Here is a 21,016-nt window from a genome sequence, read left to right on the forward strand (position 1 = left end):
TTATGGAATGGTTAAAAGTGCATGAAAATGGCCAATTTACTCACTCTGAGTTCTCAAAAAGGGTTTCTTCACCCCGGGAAGTTAATTAAATACCATTTGAAGGCATTTAATGTTCGAGCAAAAACGGCTGATTTTCGACAAAAGAGATAACACCCCCCCATTATGTCATGCTTCAGAAATGTGGAAAATGGTCCGTTTTCAAATGTTTTATTTTTGAACGTCAGTTCACATTTGTAGGTGGATCATCAGTGTTAGAGCTAAAATTAGCATGTTTAAAGTGATTTTCATGCTTCCAGGGGCCCTAAACACAAGATTTATGGAATGGTTAAAAGTGCATGAAAATGGCCAATTTACTCACTCTGAGTTCTCAAAAAGGGTTTCTTCACCCCGGGAAGTTAATTAAATACCATTTGAAGGCATTTAATGTTCGAGCAAAAACGGCTGATTTTCGACAAAAGAGATAACACCCCCCCATTACGTCATGCTTCAGAAATGTGGAAAATGGTCCGTTTTCAAATGTTTTATTTTTGAACGTCAGTTCACATTTGTAGGTGGATCATCAGTGTTAGAGCTAAAATTAGCATGTTTAAAGTGATTTTCATGCTTCCAGGGGCCCTAAACACAAGATTTATGGAATGGTTAAAAGTGCATGAAAATGGCCAATTTACTCACTCTGAGTTATCAAAAAGGGTTTCTTCACCCCGGGAAGTGAATTAAATACCATTTGGAGGCATTTAATGTTCGAGCAAAAACGGCTGATTTTCGACAAAAGAGATAACACCCCCCCCATTACGTCATGCTTCAGAAATGTGGAAAATGGTCCGTTTTCAAATGTTTTATTTTTGAACATTAGTTCACATTTGTAGGTGGATCATCAGTGTTAGAGCTAAAATTAGCATGTTTAAAGTGATTTTCATGCTTCCAGGGGCTCTGGAAGTTAATTAAATACCATTTGGAGGCATTTAATGTTCGAGCAAAAACGGATGATTTTCAACAAAAGAGATAACACCCCCCCATTACGTCATGCTTCAGAAATGTGGAAAATGGTCTGTTTTCAAATGTTTTATTTTTGAACGTCAGTTCACATTTGTAGGTGGATCATCAGTGTTAGAGCAAAAATTAGCATGTTTAAAGTGATTTTCATGCTTCCAGGGGCTCTGGAAGTTAATTAAATACCATTTGGAGGCATTTAATGTTCGAGCAAAAACGGATGATTTTCGACAAAAGAGATAACACCCCCCCATTACGTCATGCTTCAGAAATGTGGAAAATGGTCCGTTTTCAAATGTTTTATTTTTGAACGTCAGTTCACATTTGTAGGTGGATCATCAGTGTAAGAGCTAAAATTAGCCTGTTTAAAGTGATTTTCATGCTTTCAGGGGCTCGGGAAGTGAATTAAATACTATTTGGAGGCATTTAATGTTCGAGCAAAAACGGCTGATTTTCGACAAAAGAGATAACACCCCCCCATTACGTCATGCTTCAGAAATGTGGAAAATGGTCCGTTTTCAAATGTTTTATTTTTGAACGTCAGTTCACATTTGTAGGTGGATCATCAGTGTTAGAGCTAAAATTAGCATGTTTAAAGTGATTTTCATGCTTCCAGGGGCCCTAAACACAAGATTTATGGAATGGTTAAAAGTGCATGAAAATGGCCAATTTACTCACTCTGAGTTCTCAAAAAGGGTTTCTTCACCCCGGGAAGTTAATTAAATACCATTTGAAGGCATTTAATGTTCGAGCAAAAACGGCTGATTTTCGACAAAAGAGATAACACCCCCCCATTATGTCATGCTTCAGAAATGTGGAAAATGGTCCGTTTTCAAATGTTTTATTTTTGAACGTCAGTTCACATTTGTAGGTGGATCATCAGTGTTAGAGCTAAAATTAGCATGTTTAAAGTGATTTTCATGCTTTCAGGGGCTCGGGAAGTGAATTAAATACTATTTGGAGGCATTTAATGTTCGAGCAAAAACGGCTGATTTTCGACAAAAGAGATAACACCCCCCCCATTACGTCATGCTTCGGAAATGTGGAAAATGGTCCGTTTTCAAATGTTTTATTTTTGAACGTCAGTTCACATTTGTAGGTGGATCATCAGTGTTAGAGCTAAAATTAGCATGTTTAAAGTGATTTTCATGCTTCCAGGGGCCCTAAACACAAGATTTATGGAATGGTTAAAAGTGCATGAAAATGGCCAATTTACTCACTCTGACTTCTCAAAAAGGGTTTCTTCACCCCGGGAAGTGAATTAAATACCATTTGGAGGCATTTAATGTTCGAGCAAAAATGGCTGATTTTCGACAAAAGAGATAACACCCCCCATTACGTCATGCTTCAGAAATGTGGAAAATGGTCCGTTTTCAAATGTTTTATTTTTGAATGTCAGTTCACATTTGTAGGTGGATCATCAGTGTTAGAGGTAAAATTAGCATGTTTAAAGTGATTTTCATGCTTCCAGGGGCCCTAAACACAAAATTTATGGAATGGTTAAAAGTGCATGAAAATGGCCAATTTACTCACTCTGAGTTCTCAAAAAGGGTTTCTTCACCCCGGGAAGTTAATTAAATACCATTTGGAGGCATTTAATGTTCGAGCAAAAACGGCTGATTTTCGACAAAAGAGATAACACCCCCCATTACGTCATGCTTCAGAAATGTGGAAAATGGTCCGTTTTCAAATGTTTTATTTTTGAACGTCAGTTCACATTTGTAGGTGGATCATCAGTGTTAGAGCTAAAATCGCATGTTTAAAGTGATTTTCATGCTTCCAGGGGCTCTGGAAGTTAATTAAATACCATTTGGAGGCATTTAATGTTCGAGCAAAAACGGCTGATTTTCGACAAAAGAGATAACACCCGCCCATTACGTCATGCTTCAGAAATGTGGAAAATGGTCTGTTTTCAAATGTTTTATTTTTGAACGTCAGTTCACATTTGTAGGTGGATCATCAGTGTTAGAGCTAAAATTAGCATGTTTAAAGTGATTTTCATGCTTCCAGGGGCTCGGGAAGTGAATTAAATACCATTTGGAGGCATTTAATGTTCGAGCCAAAACGGCAGATTTTCGACAAAAGAGATTACACCCCCCCATTACGTCATGCTTCAGAAATGTGGAAAATGGTCCGTTTTCAAATGTTTTATTTTTGAACGTCAGTTCACATTTGTAGGTGGATCATCAGTGTTAGAGCTAAAATTAGCATGTTTAAAGTGATTTTCATGCTTCCAGGGGCCCTAAACACAAGATTTATGGAATGGTTAAAAGTGCATGAAAATGGCCAATTTACTCACTCTGAGTTCTCAAAAAGGGTTTCTTCACCCCGGGAAGTTAATTTAATACCATTTGGAGGCATTTAATGTTCGAGCAAAAACGGCTGATTTTCGACAAAAGAGATAACACCCCCCCATTACGTCATGCTTCAGAAATGTGGAAAATGGTCCGTTTTCAAATGTTTTATTTTTGAACGTCAGTTCAAATTTGTAGGTGGATCATCAGTGTTAGAGCTAAAATTAGCATGTTTAAAGTGATTTTCATGCTTTCAGGGGCTCGGGAAGTGAATTAAATACTATTTGGAGGCATTTAATGTTCGAGCAAAAACGGCTGATTTTCGACAAAAGAGATAACACCCCCCCCCCCATTACGTCATGCTTCAGAAATGTGGAAAATGGTCCGTTTTCAAATGTTTTATTTTTGAACGTCAGTTCACATTTGTAGGTGGATCATCAGTGTTAGAGGTAAAATTAGCATGTTTAAAGTGATTTTCATGCTTCCAGGGGCCCTAAACACAAGATTTATGGAATGGTTAAAAGTGCATGAAAATGGCCAATTTACTCACTCTGAGTTCTCAAAAAGGGTTTCTTCACCCCGGGAAGTTAATTAAATACCATTTGGAGGCATTTAATGTTCGAGCAAAAACGGCAGATTTTCGACAAAAGAGATAACACCCCCCCATTACGTCATGCTTCAGAAATGTGGAAAATGGTCCGTTTTTAAATGTTTTATTTTTGAACGTCAGTTCACATTCGTAGGTGGATCATCAGTGTTAGAGCTAAAATTGGCATGTTTAAAGTGATTTTCATGCTTCCAGGGGCTCTGGAAGTTAATTAAATACCATTTGGAGGCATTTAATGTTCGAGCAAAAACAGCTGATTTTCGACAAAAGAGATAACACCCCCCCATTACGTCATGCTTCAGAAATGTGGAAAATGGTCCGTTTTCAAATGTTTTATTTTTGAACGTCAGTTCACATTTGTAGGTGGATCATCAGTGTTAAAGCTAAAATTAGCATGTTTAAAGTGATTTTCATGCTTCCAGGGGCCCTAAACACAAGATTTATGGAATGGTTAAAAGTGCATGAAAATGGCCAATTTACTCACTCTGAGTTCTCAAAAAGGGTTTCTTCACCCCGGGAAGTGAATTAAATACCATTTGGAGGCATTTAATGTTCGAGCAAAAACGGCTGATTTTCGACAAAAGAGATAACACCCCCCCATTACGTCATGCTTCAGAAATGTGGAAAATGGTCCGTTTTCAAATGTTTTATTTTTGAACGTCAGTTCACATTTGTAGGTGGATCATCAGTGTTAGAGCTAAAATTAGCATGTTTAAAGTGATTTTCATGCTTTCAGGGGCTCGGGAAGTGAATTAAATACTATTTGGAGGCATTTAATGTTCGAGCAAAAACGGCTGATTTTCGACAAAAGAGATAACACCCCCCCATTACGTCATGCTTCAGAAATGTGGAAAATGGTCCGTTTTCAAATGTTTTATTTTTGAACGTCAGTTCACATTTGTAGGTGGATCATCAGTGTTAGGGCTAAAATTAGCATGTTTAAAGTGATTTTCATGCTTCCAGGGGCCCTAAACACAAGATTTATGGAATGGTTAAAAGTGCATGAAAATGGCCAATTTACTCACTCTGAGTTCTCAAAAAGGGTTTCTTCACCCCGGGAAGTGAATTAAATACCATTTGGAGGCATTTAATGTTCGAGCAAAAACGGCTGATTTTCAACAAAAGAGATAACACCCCCCATTACGTCATGCTTCAGAAATGTGGAAAATGGTCCGTTTTCAAATGTTTTATTTTTGAACGTCAGTTCACATTTGTAGGTGGATCATCAGTGTTAGAGGTAAAATTAGCATGTTTAAAGTGATTTTCATGCTTCCAGGGGCCCTAAACACAAGATTTATGGAATGGTTAAAAGTGCATGAAAATGGCCAATTTACTCACTCTGAGTTCTCAAAAAGGGTTTCTTCACCCCGGGAAGTTAATTAAATACCATTTGGAGGCATTTAATGTTCGAGCAAAAACGGCAGATTTTCGACAAAAGAGATAACACCCCCCCATTACGTCATGCTTCAGAAATGTGGAAAATGGTCCGTTTTCAAATGTTTTATTTTTGAACGTCAGTTCACATTTGTAGGTGGATCATCAGTGTTAGAGCTAAAATTGGCATGTTTAAAGTGATTTTCATGCTTCCAGGGGCTCTGGAAGTTAATTAAATACCATTTGGAGGCATTTAATGTTCGAGCAAAAAAGGCTGATTTTCGACAAAAGAGATAACACCCCCCCATTACGTCATGCTTCAGAAATGTGGAAAATGGTCCGTTTTCAAATGTTTTATTTTTGAACGTCAGTTCACATTTGTAGGTGGATCATCAGTGTTAAAGCTAAAATTAGCATGTTTAAAGTGATTTTCATGCTTCCAGGGGCCCTAAACACAAGATTTATGGAATGGTTAAAAGTGCATGAAAATGGCCAATTTACTCACTCTGAGTTCTCAAAAAGGGTTTCTTCACCCCGGGAAGTGAATTAAATACCATTTGGAGGCATTTAATGTTCGAGCAAAAACGGCTGATTTTCGACAAAAGAGATAACAACCCCCCATTACGTCATGCTTCAGAAATGTGGAAAATGGTCCGTTTTCAAATGTTTTATTTTTGAACATCAGTTCACATTTGTAGGTGGATCATCAGTGTTAGAGCTAAAATTAGCATGTTTAAAGTGATTTCCATGCTTCCAGGGGCTCGGGAAGTGAATTAAATACCATTTGGAGGCATTTAATGTTCGAGCAAAAATGGCTGATTTTCGACAAAAGAGATAACACCCCCCCATTACGTCATGCTTCAGAAATGTGGAAAATGGTCCGTTTTCAAATGTTTTATTTTTGAACGTCAGTTCACATTTGTAGGTGGATCATCAGTGTTAAAGCTAAAATTAGCATGTTTAAAGTGATTTTCATGCTTCCAGGGGCCCTAAACACAAGATTTATGGAATGGTTAAAAGTGCATGAAAATGGCCAATTTACTCACTCTGAGTTCTCAAAAAGGGTTTCTTCACCCCGGGAAGTGAATTAAATACCATTTGGAGGCATTTAATGTTCGAGCAAAAACGGCTGATTTTCGACAAAAGAGATAACACCCCCCCATTACGTCATGCTTCAGAAATGTGGAAAATGGTCCGTTTTGAAATGTTTTATTTTTGAACATCAGTTCACATTTGTAGGTGGATCATCAGTGTTAGAGCTAAAATTAGCATGTTTAAAGTGATTTTCATGCTTCCAGGGGCTCGGGAAGTGAATTAAATACCATTTGGAGGCATTTAATGTTCGAGCAAAAACGGCTGATTTTCGACAAAAGAGATAACACCCCCCCATTACGTAATGCTTCAGAAATGTGGAAAATGGTCCGTTTTCAAATGTTTTATTTTTGAACGTCAGTTCACATTTGTAGGTGGATCATCAGTGTTAGAGCTAAAATTAGCATGTTTAAAGTGATTTTCATGCTTTCAGGGGCTCGGGAAGTGAATTAAATACTATTTGGAGGCATTTAATGTTCGAGCAAAAACGGCTGATTTTCGACAAAAGAGATAACACCCCCCCATTACGTCATGCTTCAGAAATGTGGAAAATGGTCCGTTTTCAAATGTTTTATTTTTGAACGTCAGTTCACATTTGTAGGTGGATCATCAGTGTTAGGGCTAAAATTAGCATGTTTAAAGTGATTTTCATGCTTCCAGGGGCCCTAAACACAAGATTTATGGAATGGTTAAAAGTGCATGAAAATGGCCAATTTACTCACTCTGAGTTCTCAAAAAGGGTTTCTTCACCCCGGGAAGTGAATTAAATACCATTTGGAGGCATTTAATGTTCGAGCAAAAACGGCTGATTTTCAACAAAAGAGATAACACCCCCCATTACGTCATGCTTCAGAAATGTGGAAAATGGTCCGTTTTCAAATGTTTTATTTTTGAACGTCAGTTCACATTTGTAGGTGGATCATCAGTGTTAGAGGTAAAATTAGCATGTTTAAAGTGATTTTCATGCTTCCAGGGGCCCTAAACACAAGATTTATGGAATGGTTAAAAGTGCATGAAAATGGCCAATTTACTCACTCTGAGTTCTCAAAAAGGGTTTCTTCACCCCGGGAAGTTAATTAAATACCATTTGGAGGCATTTAATGTTCGAGCAAAAACGGCAGATTTTCGACAAAAGAGATAACACCCCCCCATTACGTCATGCTTCAGAAATGTGGAAAATGGTCCGTTTTCAAATGTTTTATTTTTGAACGTCAGTTCACATTTGTAGGTGGATCATCAGTGTTAGAGCTAAAATTGGCATGTTTAAAGTGATTTTCATGCTTCCAGGGGCTCTGGAAGTTAATTAAATACCATTTGGAGGCATTTAATGTTCGAGCAAAAAAGGCTGATTTTCGACAAAAGAGATAACACCCCCCCATTACGTCATGCTTCAGAAATGTGGAAAATGGTCCGTTTTCAAATGTTTTATTTTTGAACGTCAGTTCACATTTGTAGGTGGATCATCAGTGTTAAAGCTAAAATTAGCATGTTTAAAGTGATTTTCATGCTTCCAGGGGCCCTAAACACAAGATTTATGGAATGGTTAAAAGTGCATGAAAATGGCCAATTTACTCACTCTGAGTTCTCAAAAAGGGTTTCTTCACCCCGGGAAGTGAATTAAATACCATTTGGAGGCATTTAATGTTCGAGCAAAAACGGCTGATTTTCGACAAAAGAGATAACAACCCCCCATTACGTCATGCTTCAGAAATGTGGAAAATGGTCCGTTTTCAAATGTTTTATTTTTGAACATCAGTTCACATTTGTAGGTGGATCATCAGTGTTAGAGCTAAAATTAGCATGTTTAAAGTGATTTCCATGCTTCCAGGGGCTCGGGAAGTGAATTAAATACCATTTGGAGGCATTTAATGTTCGAGCAAAAATGGCTGATTTTCGACAAAAGAGATAACACCCCCCCATTACGTCATGCTTCAGAAATGTGGAAAATGGTCCGTTTTCAAATGTTTTATTTTTGAACGTCAGTTCACATTTGTAGGTGGATCATCAGTGTTAGAGCTCAAATTAGCATGTTTAAAGTGATTTTCATGCTTCCAGGGGCCCTAAACACAAGATTTATGGAATGGTTAAAAGTGCATGAAAATGGCCAATTTACTCACTCTGAGTTCTCAAAAAGGGTTTCTTCACCCCGGGAAGTGAATTAAATACCATTTGGAGGCATTTAATGTTCGAGCAAAAACGGCAGATTTTCGACAAAAGAGATAACACCCCCCCATTACGTCATGCTTCAGAAATGTGGAAAATGGTCCGTTTTCAAATGTTTTATTTTTGAACGTCAGTTTCACATTTGTAGGTGGATCATCAGTGTTAGAGCTAAAATTAGCACGTTTAAAGTGATTTTCATGCTTCCAGGGGCCCTAAACACAAGATTTATGGAATGGTTAAAAGTGCATGAAAATGGCCAATTTACTCACTCTGAGTTCTCAAAAAGGGTTTCTTCACCCCGGGAAGTTAATTAAATACCATTTGGAGGCATTTAATGTTCGAGCAAAAACTGCTGATTTTCTACAAAAGAGATAACACCCCCCCATTACGTCATGCTTCAGAAATGTGGAAAATGGTCTGTTTTCAAATGTTTTATTTTTGAACGTCAGTTCACATTTGTAGGTGGATCATCAGTGTTAGAGCAAAAATTAGCATGTTTAAAGTGATTTTCATGCTTCCAGGGGCTCTGGAAGTTAATTAAATACCATTTGGAGGCATTTAATGTTCGAGCAAAAACGGCTGATTTTCGACAAAAAAGAGATAACACCCCCCTATTACGTCATGCTTCAGAAATGTGGAAAATGGTCCGTTTTCAAATGCTTTATTTTTGAACGTCAGTTCACATTTGTAGGTGGATCATCAGTGTTAGAGCTAAAATTAGCATGTTTAAAGTGATTTTCATGCTTCCAGGGGCCCTAAACACAAGATTTATGGAATGGTTAAAAGTGCATGAAAATGGCCAATTTACTCACTCTGAGTTCTCAAAAAGGGTTTCTTCACCCCGGGAAGTTAATTAAATACCATTTGAAGGCATTTAATGTTCGAGCAAAAACGGCTGATTTTCGACAAAAGAGATAACACCCCCCATTACGTCATGCTTCAGAAATGTGGAAAATGGTCTGTTTTCAAATGTTTTATTTTTGAACGTCAGTTCACATTTGTAGGTGGATCATCAGTGTTAGAGCTAAAATTAGCATGTTTAAAGTGATTTTCATGCTTCCAGGGGCCCTAAACACAAGATTTATGGAATGGTTAAAAGTGCATGAAAATGGCCAATTTACTCACTCTGAGTTCTCAAAAAGGGTTTCTTCACCCCGGGAAGTTAATTAAATACCATTTGGAGGCATTTAATGTTCGAGCAAAAACGGCTGATTTTTGACAAAAGAGATAACACCCCCCCATTACGTCATGCTTCAGAAATGTGGAAAATGGTCCGTTTTCAAATGTTTTATTTTTGAACGTCAGTTCACATTTGTAGGTAGATCATCAGTGTTAGAGCTAAAATTAGCATGTTTAAAGTGATTTTCATGCTTTCAGGGGCTCGGGAAGTGAATTAAATACTATTTGGAGGCATTTAATGTTCGAGCAAAAACGGCTGATTTTCGACAAAAGAGATAACACCCCCCCATTACGTCATGCTTCGGAAATGTGGAAAATGGTCCGTTTTCAAATGTTTTATTTTTGAACGTCAGTTCACATTTGTAGGTGGATCATCAGTGTTAGAGCTAAAATTAGGATGTTTAAAGTGATTTTCATGCTTCCAGGGGCCCTAAACACAAGATTTATGGAAGGGTTAAAAGTGCATGAAAATGGCCAATTTACTCACTCTGACTTCTCAAAAAGGGTTTCTTCACCCCGGGAAGTGAATTAAATACCATTTGGAGGCATTTAATGTTCGAGCAAAAATGGCAGATTTTCGACAAAAGAGATAACACCCCCCATTACGTCATGCTTCAGAAATGTGGAAAATGGTCCGTTTTCAAATGTTTTATTTTTGAATGTCAGTTCACATTTGTAGGTGGATCATCAGTGTTAGAGGTAAAATTAGCATGTTTAAAGTGATTTCCATGCTTCCAGGGGCCCTAAACACAAGATTTATGGAATGGTTAAAAGTGCATGAAAATGGCCAATTTACTCACTCTGAGTTCTCAAAAAGGGTTTCTTCACCCCGGGAAGTTAATTAAATACCATTTGGAGGCATTTAATGTTCGAGCAAAAACGGCTGATTTTCGACAAAAGAGATAACACCCCCCATTACGTCATGCTTCAGAAATGTGGAAAATGGTCCGTTTTCAAATGTTTTATTTTTGAACGTCAGTTCACATTTGTAGGTGGATCATCAGTGTTAGAGCTAAAATTCGCATGTTTAAAGTGATTTTCATGCTTCCAGGGGCTCTGGAAGTTAATTAAATACCATTTGGAGGCATTTAATGTTCGAGCAAAAACGGCTGATTTTCGACAAAAGAGATAACACCCCCCCATTACGTCATGCTTCAGAAATGTGGAAAATGGTCTGTTTTCAAATGTTTTATTTTTGAACGTCAGTTCACATTTGTAGGTGGATCATCAGTGTTAGAGCAAAAATTAGCATGTTTAAAGTGATTTTCATGCTTCCAGGGGCCCTAAACACAAGATTTATGGAATGGTTAAAAGTGCATGAAAATGGCCAATTTACTCACTCTGAGTTATCAAAAAGGGTTTCTTCACCCCTGGAAGTGAATTAAATACCATTTGGAGGCATTTAATGTTTGAGCAAAAACGGCTGATTTTCGACAAAAGAGATAACACCCCCCCCCATTACGTCATGCTTCAGAAATGTGGAAAATGGTCCGTTTTCAAATGTTTTATTTTTGAACATTAGTTCACATTTGTAGGTGGATCATCAGTGTTAGAGATAAAATTAGCATGTTTAAAGTGATTTTCATGCTTCCAGGGGCTCTGGAAGTTAATTAAATACCATTTGGAGGCATTTAATGTTCGAGCAAAAACGGATGATTTTCGACAAAAGAGATAACACCCCCCCATTACGTCATGCTTCAGAAATGTGGAAAATGGTCTGTTTTCAAATGTTTTATTTTTGAACGTCAGTTCACATTTGTAGGTGGATCATCAGTGTTAGAGCAAAAATTAGCATGTTTAAAGTGATTTTCATGCTTCCAGGGGCTCTGGAAGTTAATTAAATACCATTTGGAGGCATTTAATGTTCGAGCAAAAACGGATGATTTTCGACAAAAGAGATAACACCCCCCCATTACGTCATGCTTCAGAAATGTGGAAAATGGTCCGTTTTCAAATGTTTTATTTTTGAACGTCAGTTCACATTTGTAGGTGGATCATCAGTGTAAGAGCTAAAATTAGCATGTTTAAAGTGATTTTCATGCTTTCAGGGGCTCGGGAAGTGAATTAAATACTATTTGGAGGCATTTAATGTTCGAGCAAAAACGGCTGATTTTCGACAAAAGAGATAACACCCCCCCATTACGTCATGCTTCAGAAATGTGGAAAATGGTCAGTTTTCAAATGTTTTATTTTTGAACGTCAGTTCACATTTGTAGGTGGATCATCAGTGTTAGAGCTAAAATTAGCATGTTTAAAGTGATTTTCATGCTTCCAGGGGCCCTAAACACAAGATTTATGGAATGGTTAAAAGTGCATGAAAATGGCCAATTTACTCACTCTGAGTTCTCAAAAAGGGTTTCTTCACCCCGGGAAGTTAATTAAATACCATTTGAAGGCATTTAATGTTCGAGCAAAAACGGCTGATTTTCGACAAAAGAGATAACACCCCCCCATTATGTCATGCTTCAGAAATGTGGAAAATGGTCCGTTTTCAAATGTTTTATTTTTGAACGTCAGTTCACATTTGTAGGTGGATCATCAGTGTTAGAGCTAAAATTAGCATGTTTAAAGTGATTTTCATGCTTCCAGGGGCCCTAAACACAAGATTTATGGAATGGTTAAAAGTGCATGAAAATGGCCAATTTACTCACTCTGAGTTCTCAAAAAGGGTTTCTTCACCCCGGGAAGTTAATTAAATACCATTTGAAGGCATTTAATGTTCGAGCAAAAACGGCTGATTTTCGACAAAAGAGATAACACCCCCCCATTACGTCATGCTTCAGAAATGTGGAAAATGGTCCGTTTTCAAATGTTTTATTTTTGAACGTCAGTTCACATTTGTAGGTGGATCATCAGTGTTAGAGCTAAAATTAGCATGTTTAAAGTGATTTTCATGCTTCCAGGGGCCCTAAACACAAGATTTATGGAATGGTTAAAAGTGCATGAAAATGGCCAATTTACTCACTCTGAGTTATCAAAAAGGGTTTCTTCACCCCGGGAAGTGAATTAAATACCATTTGGAGGCATTTAATGTTCGAGCAAAAACGGCTGATTTTCGACAAAAGAGATAACACCCCCCCCATTACGTCATGCTTCAGAAATGTGGAAAATGGTCCGTTTTCAAATGTTTTATTTTTGAACATTAGTTCACATTTGTAGGTGGATCATCAGTGTTAGAGCTAAAATTAGCATGTTTAAAGTGATTTTCATGCTTCCAGGGGCTCTGGAAGTTAATTAAATACCATTTGGAGGCATTTAATGTTCGAGCAAAAACGGATGATTTTCGACAAAAGAGATAACACCCCCCCATTACGTCATGCTTCAGAAATGTGGAAAATGGTCTGTTTTCAAATGTTTTATTTTTGAACGTCAGTTCACATTTGTAGGTGGATCATCAGTGTTAGAGCAAAAATTTGCATGTTTAAAGTGATTTTCATGCTTCCAGGGGCTCTGGAAGTTAATTAAATACCATTTGGAGGCATTTAATGTTCGAGCAAAAACGGATGATTTTCGACAAAAGAGATAACACCCCCCCATTACGTCATGCTTCAGAAATGTGGAAAATGGTCCGTTTTCAAATGTTTTATTTTTGAACGTCAGTTCACATTTGTAGGTGGATCATCAGTGTAAGAGCTAAAATTAGCCTGTTTAAAGTGATTTTCATGCTTTCAGGGGCTCGGGAAGTGAATTAAATACTATTTGGAGGCATTTAATGTTCGAGCAAAAACGGCTGATTTTCGACAAAAGAGATAACACCCCCCCATTACGTCATGCTTCAGAAATGTGGAAAATGGTCCGTTTTCAAATGTTTTATTTTTGAACGTCAGTTCACATTTGTAGGTGGATCATCAGTGTTAGAGCTAAAATTAGCATGTTTAAAGTGATTTTCATGCTTCCAGGGGCCCTAAACACAAGATTTATGGAATGGTTAAAAGTGCATGAAAATGGCCAATTTACTCACTCTGAGTTCTCAAAAAGGGTTTCTTCACCCCGGGAAGTTAATTAAATACCATTTGAAGGCATTTAATGTTCGAGCAAAAACGGCTGATTTTCGACAAAAGAGATAACACCCCCCCATTATGTCATGCTTCAGAAATGTGGAAAATGGTCCGTTTTCAAATGTTTTATTTTTGAACGTCAGTTCACATTTGTAGGTGGATCATCAGTGTTAGAGCTAAAATTAGCATGTTTAAAGTGATTTTCATGCTTCCAGGGGCCCTAAACACAAGATTTATGGAATGGTTAAAAGTGCATGAAAATGGCCAATTTACTCACTCTGAGTTCTCAAAAAGGGTTTCTTCACCCCGGGAAGTTAATTAAATACCATTTGAAGGCATTTAATGTTCGAGCAAAAACGGCTGATTTTCGACAAAAGAGATAACACCCCCCCATTACGTCATGCTTCAGAAATGTGGAAAATGGTCCGTTTTCAAATGTTTTATTTTTGAACGTCAGTTCACATTTGTAGGTGGATCATCAGTGTTAGAGCTAAAATTAGCATGTTTAAAGTGATTTTCATGCTTTCAGGGGCTCGGGAAGTGAATTAAATACTATTTGGAGGCATTTAATGTTCGAGCAAAAACGGCTGATTTTCGACAAAAGAGATAACACCCCCCCCATTACGTCATGCTTCGGAAATGTGGAAAATGGTCCGTTTTCAAATGTTTTATTTTTGAACGTCAGTTCACATTTGTAGGTGGATCATCAGTGTTAGAGCTAAAATTAGCATGTTTAAAGTGATTTTCATGCTTCCAGGGGCCCTAAACACAAGATTTATGGAATGGTTAAAAGTGCATGAAAATGGCCAATTTACTCACTCTGACTTCTCAAAAAGGGTTTCTTCACCCCGGGAAGTGAATTAAATACCATTTGGAGGCATTTAATGTTCGAGCAAAAATGGCTGATTTTCGACAAAAGAGATAACACCCCCCATTACGTCATGCTTCAGAAATGTGGAAAATGGTCCGTTTTCAAATGTTTTATTTTTGAATGTCAGTTCACATTTGTAGGTGGATCATCAGTGTTAGAGGTAAAATTAGCATGTTTAAAGTGATTTTCATGCTTCCAGGGGCCCTAAACACAAAATTTATGGAATGGTTAAAAGTGCATGAAAATGGCCAATTTACTCACTCTGAGTTCTCAAAAAGGGTTTCTTCACCCCGGGAAGTTAATTAAATACCATTTGGAGGCATTTAATGTTCGAGCAAAAACGGCTGATTTTCGACAAAAGAGATAACACCCCCCATTACGTCATGCTTCAGAAATGTGGAAAATGGTCCGTTTTCAAATGTTTTATTTTTGAACGCCAGTTCACATTTGTAGGTGGATCATCAGTGTTAGAGCTAAAATCGCATGTTTAAAGTGATTTTCATGCTTCCAGGGGCTCTGGAAGTTAATTAAATACCATTTGGAGGCATTTAATGTTCGAGCAAAAACGGCTGATTTTCGACAAAAGAGATAACACCCGCCCATTACGTCATGCTTCAGAAATGTGGAAAATGGTCTGTTTTCAAATGTTTTATTTTTGAACGTCAGTTCACATTTGTAGGTGGATCATCAGTGTTAGAGCTAAAATTAGCATGTTTAAAGTGATTTTCATGCTTCCAGGGGCCCTAAACACAAGATTTATGGAATGGTTAAAAGTGCATGAAAATGGCCAATTTACTCACTCTGAGTTCTCAAAAAGGGTTTCTTCACCCCGGGAAGTTAATTAAATACCATTTGGAGGCATTTAATGTTCGAGCAAAAACAGCTGATTTTCGACAAAAGAGATAACACCCCCCCATTACGTCATGCTTCAGAAATGTGGAAAATGGTCCGTTTTCAAATGTTTTATTTTTGAACGTCAGTTCACATTTGTAGGTGGATCATCAGTGTTAGAGCTAAAATTCGCATGTTTAAAGTGATTTTCATGCTTCCAGGGGCTCTGGAAGTTAATTAAATACCATTTGGAGGCATTTAATGTTCGAGCAAAAACGGCTGATTTTCGACAAAAGAGATAACACCCCCCCATTACGTCATGCTTCAGAAATGTGGAAAATGGTCCGTTTTCAAATGTTTTATTTTTGAACGTCAGTTCACATTTGTAGGTGGATCATCAGTGTTAGAGCTAAAATTAGCATGTTTAAAGTGATTTTCATGCTTCCAGGGGCCCTAAACACAAGATTTATGGAATGGTTAAAAGTGCATGAAAATGGCCAATTTACTCACTCTGAGTTATCAAAAAGGGTTTCTTCACCCCGGGAAGTGAATTAAATACCATTTGGAGGCATTTAATGTTCGAGCAAAAACGGCTGATTTTCGACAAAAGAGATAACACCCCCCCCATTACGTCATGCTTCAGAAATGTGGAAAATGGTCCGTTTTCAAATGTTTTATTTTTGAACATTAGTTCACATTTGTAGGTGGATCATCAGTGTTAGAGCTAAAATTAGCATGTTTAAAGTGATTTTCATGCTTCCAGGGGCTCTGGAAGTTAATTAAATACCATTTGGAGGCATTTAATGTTCAAGCAAAAACGGATGATTTTCGATAAAAGAGATAACACCCCCCCCATTACGTCATGCTTCAGAAATGTGGAAAATGGTCTGTTTTCAAATGTTTTATTTTTGAACGTCAGTTCACATTTGTAGGTGGATCATCAGTGTTAGAGCAAAAATTAGCATGTTTAAAGTGATTTTCATGCTTCCAGGGGCTCTGGAAGTTAATTAAATACCATTTGGAGGCATTTAATGTTCGAGCAAAAACGGATGATTTTCGACAAAAGAGATAACACCCCCCCATTACGTCATGCTTCAGAAATGTGGAAAATGGTCCGTTTTCAAATGTTTTATTTTTGAACGTCAGTTCACATTTGTAGGTGGATCATCAGTGTAAGAGCTAAAATTAGCCTGTTTAAAGTGATTTTCATGCTTTCAGGGGCTCGGGAAGTGAATTAAATACTATTTGGAGGCATTTAATGTTCGAGCAAAAACGGCTGATTTTTGACAAAAGAGATAACACCCCCCCATTACGTCATGCTTCAGAAATGTGGAAAATGGTCCGTTTTCAAATGCTTTATTTTTGAACATCAGTTCACATTTGTAGGTGGATCATCAGTGTTAGAGCTAAAATTAGCATGTTTAAAGTGATTTTCATGCTTCCAGGGGCCCTAAACACAAGATTTATGGAATGGTTAAAAGTGCATGAAAATGGCCAATTTACTCACTCTGAGTTCTCAAAAAGGGTTTCGTCACCCCGGGAAGTGAATTAAATACCATTTGGAGGCATTTAATGTTCGAGCAAAAACGGCTGATTTTCGACAAAAGAGATAACATCCCCCCATTACGTCATGCTTCAGAAATGTGGAAAATGGTCCGTTTTCAAATGTTTTATTTTTGAACGTCAGTTCACATTTGTAGGTGGATCATCAGTGTTAGAGCTAAAATTAGCATGTTTAAAGTGATTTTCATGCTTCCAGGGGCCCTAAACACAAGATTTATGGAATGGTTAAAAGTGCATGAAAATGGCCAATTTACTCACTCTGAGTTCTCAAAAAGGGTTTCTTCACCCCGGGAAGTTAATTAAATACCATTTGAAGGCATTTAATGTTCGAGCAAAAACGGCTGATTTTCGACAAAAGAGATAACACCCCCCCATTATGTCATGCTTCAGAAATGTGGAAAATGGTCCGTTTTCAAATGTTTTATTTTTGAACGTCAGTTCACATTTGTAGGTGGATCATCAGTGTTAGAGCTGAAATTAGCATGTTTAAAGTGATTTTCATGCTTCCAGGGGCCCTAAACACAAGATTTATGGAATGGTTAAAAGTGCATGAAAATGGCCAATTTACTCACTCTGAGTTCTCAAAAAGGATTTCTTCACCCCGGGAAGTTAATTAAATACCATTTGGAGGCGTTTAATGTTCGAGCAAAAACGGCTGATTTTCGACAAAAGAGATAACACCCCCCCATTACGTCATGCTTCAGAAATGTGGAAAATGGTCCGTTTTCAAATGTTTTATTTTTGAACGTCAGTTCACATTTGTAGGTGGATCATCAGTGTTAGAGCAAAAATTAGCATGTTTAAAGTGATTTTCATGCTTCCAGGGGCTCTGGAAGTTAATTAAATACCATTTGGAGGCATTTAATGTTCGAGCAAAAACGGATGATTTTCGACAAAAGAGATAACACCCCCCCATTACGTCATGCTTCAGAAATGTGGAAAATGGTCCGTTTTCAAATGTTTTATTTTTGAACGTCAGTTCACATTTGTAGGTGGATCATCAGTGTTAGAGCTAAAATTAGCATGTTTAAAGTGATTTTCATGCTTCCAGGGGCCCTAAACACAAGATTTATGGAATGGTTAAAAGTGCATGAAAATGGCCAATTTACTCACTCTGAGTTCTCAAAAAGGATTTCTTCACCCCGGGAAGTTAATTAAATACCATTTGGAGGCGTTTAATGTTCGAGCAAAAACGGCTGATTTTCGACAAAAGAGATAACACCCCCCCATTACGTCATGCTTCAGAAATGTGGAAAATGGTCTGTTTTCAAATGTTTTATTTTTGAACGTCAGTTCACATTTGTAGGTGGATCATCAGTGTTAGAGCAAAAATTAGCATGTTTAAAGTGATTTTCATGCTTCCAGGGGCTCTGGAAGTTAATTAAATACCATTTGGAGGCATTTAATGTTCGAGCAAAAACGGATGATTTTCGACAAAAGAGATAACACCCCCCCATTACGTCATGCTTCAGAAATGTGGAAAATGGTCCGTTTTCAAATGTTTTATTTTTGAACGTCAGTTCACATTTGTAGGTGGATCATCAGTGTAAGAGCTAAAATTAGCCTGTTTAAAGTGATTTTCATGCTTTCAGGGGCTCGGGAAGTGAATTAAATACTATTTGGAGGCATTTAATGTTCGAGCAAAAACGGCTGATTTTCGACAAAAGAGATAACACCCCCCCATTACGTCATGCTTCAGAAATGTGGAAAATGGTCCGTTTTCAAATGCTTTATTTTTGAACGTCAGTTCACATTTGTAGGTGGATCATCAGTGTTAGAGCTAAAATTAGCATGTTTAAAGTGATTTTCATGCTTCCAGGGGCCCTAAACACAAGATTTATGGAATGGTTAAAAGTGCATGAAAATGGCCAATTTACTCACTCTGAGTTCTCAAAAAGGGTTTCGTCACCCCGGGAAGTGAATTAAATACCATTTGGAGGCATTTAATGTTCGAGCAAAAACGGCTGATTTTCGACAAAAGAGATAACACCCCCCCATTACGTCATGCTTCAGAAATGTGGAAAATGGTCCGTTTTCAAATGTTTTATTTTTGAACGTCAGTTCACATTTGTAGGTGGATCATCAGTGTTAGAGCTAAAATTAGCATGTTTAAAGTGATTTTCATGCTTCCAGGGGCCCTAAACACAAGATTTATGGAATGGTTAAAAGTGCATGAAAATGGCCAATTTACTCACTCTGAGTTCTCAAAAAGGGTTTCTTCACCCCGGGAAGTTAATTAAATACCATTTGAAGGCATTTAATGTTCGAGCAAAAACGGCTGATTTTCGACAAAAGAGATAACACCCCCCCATTATGTCATGCTTCAGAAATGTGGAAAATGGTCCGTTTTCAAATGTTTTATTTTTGAACGTCAGTTCACATTTGTAGGTGGATCATCAGTGTTAGAGCTAAAATTAGCATGTTTAAAGTGATTTTCATGCTTCCAGGGGCCCTAAACACAAGATTTATGGAATGGTTAAAAGTGCATGAAAATGGCCAATTTACTCACTCTGAGTTCTCAAAAAGGGTTTCTTCACCCCGGGAAGTTAATTAAATACCATTTGAAGGCATTTAATGTTCGAGCAAAAACGGCTGATTTTCGACAAAAGAGATAACACCCCCCCATTACGTCATGCTTCGGAAATGTGGAAAATGGTCCGTTTTCAAATGTTTTATTTTTGAACGTCAGTTCACATTTGTAGGTGGATCATCAGTGTTAGAGCTAAAATTAGCATGTTTAAAGTGATTTTCATGCTTCCAGGGGCCCTAAACACAAGATTTATGGAATGGTTAAAAGTGCATGAAAATGGCCAATTTACTCACTCTGACTTCTCAAAAAGGGTTTCTTCACCCCGGGAAGTGAATTAAATACCATTTGGAGGCATTTAATGTTCGAGCAAAAATGGCTGATTTTCGACAAAAGAGATAACACCCCCCATTACGTCATGCTTCAGAAATGTGGAAAATGGTCCGTTTTCAAATGTTTTATTTTTGAATGTCAGTTCACATTTGTAGGTGGATCATCAGTGTTAGAGGTAAAATTAGCATGTTTAAAGTGATTTTCATGCTTCCAGGGGCCCTAAACACAAAATTTATGGAATGGTTAAAAGTGCATGAAAATGGCCAATTTACTCACTCTGAGTTCTCAAAAAGGGTTTCTTCACCCCGGGAAGTTAATTAAATACCATTTGGAGGCATTTAATGTTCGAGCAAAAACGGCTGATTTTCGACAAAAGAGATAACACCCCCCATTACGTCATGCTTCAGAAATGTGGAAAATGGTCCGTTTTCAAATGTTTTATTTTTGAACGTCAGTTCACATTTGTAGGTGGCTCATCAGTGTTAGAGCTAAAATCGCATGTTTAAAGTGATTTTCATGCTTCCAGGGGCTCTGGAAGTTAATTAAATACCATTTGGAGGCATTTAATGTTCGAGCAAAAACGGCTGATTTTCGACAAAAGAGATAACACCCGCCCATTACGTCATGCTTCAGAAATGTGGAAAATGGTCTGTTTTCAAATGTTTTATTTTTGAACGTCAGTTCACATTTGTAGGTGGATCATCAGTGTTAGAGCTAAAATTAGCATGTTTAAAGTGATTTTCATGCTTCCAGGGGCCCTAAACACAAGATTTATGGAATGGTTAAAAGTGCATGAAAATGGCCAATTTACTCACTCTGAGTTCTCAAAAAGGGTTTCTTCACCCCGGGAAGTTAATTAAATACCATTTGGAGGCATTTAATGTTCGAGCAAAAACAGCTGATTTTCGACAAAAGAGATAACACCCCCCCATTACGTCATGCTTCAGAAATGTGGAAAATGGTCCGTTTTCAAATGTTTTATTTTTGAACGTCAGTTCACATTTGTAGGTGGATCATCAGTGTTAGAGCTAAAATTCGCATGTTTAAAGTGATTTTCATGCTTCCAGGGGCTCTGGAAGTTAATTAAATACCATTTGGAGGCATTTAATGTTCGAGCAAAAACGGCTGATTTTCGACAAAAGAGATAACACCCCCCCATTACGTCATGCTTCAGAAATGTGGAAAATGGTCCGT

The sequence above is a fragment of the Lissotriton vulgaris genome, chromosome 1_1 (genome assembly GCF_964263255.1).
Source record: "Lissotriton vulgaris chromosome 1_1, aLisVul1.2, whole genome shotgun sequence".
Taxonomy (NCBI): domain Eukaryota; kingdom Metazoa; phylum Chordata; class Amphibia; order Caudata; family Salamandridae; genus Lissotriton; species Lissotriton vulgaris.